Below are 4386 nucleotides of genomic sequence, written 5' to 3' on the forward strand. Positions count from 1 at the left end.
GGAGAGAAGCATCAACTTGTTGTTGCCTCCTGCGTGCACCCCACTGGGGACCTGGTCTACAACCCAGGTCTGTGCCCTGACTGGGAATCAAACTGATGACCCTTCAGCTTGCCGGATAGCACTCAATCCACTGAGCCACAGCAGCCAGGATCCTTGAGCCCAATATTTACTAGCTTCTCTTCCAGCTGTAGTGGCTTCAATGGTGTCCTCCATCCCAAGATAAAATTCCACCTGGAAACTTAGAATATGACCCGATTTGGAAGAAGGGCCTTCACAGATGTATGGTAAGGATCTGCAGATGAGATCAATCCTGATTTAGGATGGGCCCTACATCCAAGGAGTGTCCTTATAAGAGACAGAAAAGGAGATGGCACAGAGAGGAAAGGCAGGTGAGTGTGGAGGTGGCGAACAGAGTGATGCTGTTACAAGCCAAGGAGCCCCAGCTGGAGTCAGAAGCTGGAAGACACAAGGAAGAATTCTCTCATAAAGGCTCTGGAGGGAGTGTGGCCCTGCTGGCAGTGTGACTTCAGGTTTCTGGCCTCTAGAATTGTAAAACAACGTTTTTGCTATTGTAAGCTATCAGGTGTGTGGCGATTTGTTGTGGCAGCCCTGGGAAGTGAACACACACCTCCTTACAGATCTTATGTGGCTAAAAATGGCCCAGTCTTGGGAGGTTTCTCTCAGGGCTGCAGGTGTCTGGCCCAGGGTCCCAAGTCATTGGCCTTTGGCTCAGCTGAATTCCGCGGGGACTGTTGGTGAGTGTGGTGGCATTAGTCCAGAGGACAGGTCGATTTACTATTAGATAAATGAAAGTGACAGACATTCTCTGACCAGATACACTTGTGCTGAAAATGAACTTGCCGCACCCTCACCAAGGTGAGTCTCAACTCAGAATTCATTCGATAAAATAGGACCTCATTCCTGATGGTTGGTCCTAAAGGCAGAAAAGTTGTGTGCATATTTGTAACTACAAAATACGTATAGTCTTAGATTTATACCTTGAAAAAGGCTCTTTCCTACACATTTGGTCCTTAACTTTGAGGTTTAGTCAGTCCTGGTCTGAGTCTTGCTCACTTCAGACTTCCACAGCAGCGTTGTCCCCTCCGAAGGTCCTTCGGCCTCCGGCGGCCTCCGAAGCTGCATGAAGTTCTCCTGCCATCTTGTGGTAGTGACGTGCCACCACACCCATCTCTTTGACAGGGTTCCTGTTCTTACCAACAGAGGGCGTGGAGTGAGGCCCTGGCTGGAGGCCGAAACCCTTGTTCACAGTTTTGAGTTTTTGGCTTTTAGCGGGTATGGCAGGGTGAGGTTTGAAACAGAATATTGAGAGGAACCATATAGTGCAACTTCTGTTGGCCTGTTATTAAAGCAGTGGAAATTCACAAACACTACACAGCCTCCTTGGAAGTGAAGACAGACTGCTTTGAATTTCCGATTCTTTCTGTAAACCCACCCCTTTCCCCAGCCTAGGCTGCAGTGGTAGCCAGCAGGCAGGCCCCTGGGGTGGGAGGGCAGTAAGGTTAGAATTTCAGGGGCTGGCTGACGCCTAGTCTGCTACTGGGCTTCCCGTTACATTTGGAACTGAGAGGCCACCTACCCCTCTGGCTGGCTGAACTCTGTCAGATTGCTTGTTTGTTTAACTCTCTAACAACTGGGGATTTCATGGCTTAATTCCCTAGGAAATGGGATTTACATAGCTCAGAGTCATATTTGGTGTGTGGTTGCTATTAGCTTAAAAGAATTACTCTTTCTTTGTCTCCATCTAACTTTTCACAATGGTGGGACTTTCCTGGCTGACCGTGCCTTCCTCAACCTCCGATAACGCTGCCAAGCTAGTCGCTCAGAGCTCTGGTTGGAGCAAGAGGGAAGGATCGGCCCCTGGAAACGGTGACCAACCATACCGTTCTGCTTTCTAGGCTTGAAACTCACACCTTTCTACTCAAAGTAAGACGTCTGACTCTGCGTCCCTGAGAGCAGGGCCTGCTTCACAGACCTGAGACGTGTGTGTTCACAAGGGGCCTCCTGCTCAGATGGGCCCGGAACTTGGCTTAATGTTCTATTGTTGACTTCCGCCAAGATGGAGGCATAGGTGGAAACACTGTGCCTTCTCCCACAACCAAGTTTGGACACAACAAAAGTTTTGGAGAACTAAGACACACCCAGAGACCAGAAAACCGAATTATACGGAAGTCCGACAGCTACGAACCGTTCAACGGGGACGGTAAGAGAGGCAGAGCCAGCAGCGGAGCAGGGTCGGGAAGGACAGACCTAGGAGCGCAGGCAGCCTGGACCTAGTTGGGGTGCGGGACAGACTGACCAAGGTTGCACATTCACGGGCAGTGAGACGGACCACGCAGGCCCCAGGGGGCAAACCCAGTGGTGGAGGGCTGAGCAGCGGTGGCACACTCACGTGCAGTGGAGCGGGGCGCGTGGCCCTGGTGACGGTGGTGGCTGCGGTGCTGGTGGGGGTCATGGAGGCGGGAGCCGGAGGGAAGCCATTGTCCCTCTTTGACCCCGCCCCCACATACAACGTCACAACCCAGCGACTGAGTTGCCCTGCTCTGGTGAAAACCTAGGGTTCTGTTCCTGCTAGTTAACAGGCACGAACAGCTAAAAAGATGGTGCAAAAACTCAAAGTCCCAGAGCCAATAACTCTAAGCGACCAACAGATTGCCAGCCTCTCAGAAGCCCAATTTAAAACACTATTTATCAGGATGCTCACAGAATTGGTAGAGTACAGTCACAAATTAGAGGAACTTAGTCACAAATTAGAGGAACATATGAAGGCTAAACTAATTGAAATGAAGGGAGATGTCCAGGAAACCAATAGCGATGGAAAGGAAAATGGGACTCAAATCAAGGGAGTGGACCAGAAGGAAGAACGAAACATCCAACCAGAAAATAGTAAAGAAACAAGAATTCAAAAAAATGAGGAGAGGCTTAGGAACCTCCAGGACATCTTTAAACGTTCCAACATCCGGATTATAGGGGTACCAGAAGGGGGAAAGAAACAGCCACGAGTGGAAAATGTATTTGAACAAATAATAAAGGAGAACTTCCCCAGTCTGGCAAAGGAAATAGACTTCCAGGAAATCCAGGAAGCTCAGAGAGTGCCAAAGAAGTTGGACCCAAGAAGGAACACACCAAGGCACATCATAATTACATTAGCCAAGACTAAAATGAAGGAGAGAATCCTAGAAGCAGCAAGGGATAAGGGGACAGTCACCTACAAAGGAGTACCCATCAGACTGTCAGCGGATTTCTCAAAAGAGACCTTACAGGCAAGAAGGGGCTGGAAAGAAGTATTCCAAGTCATGAAATCCAAAGACCTACAGCCAAGATTGCTTTATCCAGCAAAACTTTCATTTAGAATGGAAGGACAGATAAAGTGCTTCTCAGATAAGGTCAAGTTCAAGGAGTTCATCATCACCAAGCCCTTATTATATGAAATGCTAAAGGGACTTATATAAGAAAAAGAAGATAAAAAATATGAACAGTGAAAGGACAGCAAACTCACAGTTATTAACAACCACACCTAAAACAAAAGCAAACCAAGAGGACAGCTAGATCAGGAGTGGAACCATAGAAATGAAGAACACATGGAGGGTTAGAAACAGGGGGGTGGGAGGGGGAGAAGGGGGGAGAGGGCACAGAAAATAGCATAGATGGTAGGTAGAAAATAGATAGGGGGGAGGGTGAGAATAGTGGGGGAAATATAGAATCTAAAGAAGTTGAGACACGTGGTTATAAACTAAGTGGGGGAGAATAGTGTGGAAGGGAGTGTGCGGGTGGAGAGGAATGAAGGGGGGAATAGAACAACTGTAATGGTATAATCAATAAACTATATTTTAAAAAAAAGAAAAAGACCCCCCCCAAAATGTTCTATTGTTGCTATCTTGAAATCCCTCATTCTATTTTTTTTAACAAGGGACCTCTGCATTTTTATTTTTCAGTGGGCTTTCAAATTACTTAGCAGGTCCTGCCTGAGAGTTTGTCAGAAATACGTAATTTGAGCCCCCCCACCCCCTCACCCCTCAACTCTCTGAATTCTAAAATTGTCCCTAAATTTTAACAGGGTCCCAAGTGACTTGTTTCTACATTCCAGTTTGAGAAGCACTGGTCTCAGCTACCTTCGGGGCGGGTGGGGCTCAGAGGAGTGAGCAGCAGTTGGGTGCCTGGTGGAGAGCAGAGGGGAAGGTCGGCATTCTCCTCTTCGGAGCAGAAGATTCGTTCAGACCAGAGGGACCTGTGGGGAGGGGCAGTTGGGAGAGGATTAAATCAGAGGATAGAGTAGGAGGCTTCATTCTACAGTACAGGGAGTAATAGCCTCTTCAGATCAATTTATTTTAGGCAGGACAGTAGGGTCTCAGGACCGGAGTGGAGACA

Source organism: Sturnira hondurensis, unplaced genomic scaffold (assembly GCF_014824575.4).
Source record: "Sturnira hondurensis isolate 20B ecotype Veracruz unplaced genomic scaffold, ASM1482457v3 Scaffold0022136, whole genome shotgun sequence".
In the NCBI taxonomy this organism is placed as follows: Eukaryota; Metazoa; Chordata; class Mammalia; order Chiroptera; family Phyllostomidae; genus Sturnira; species Sturnira hondurensis.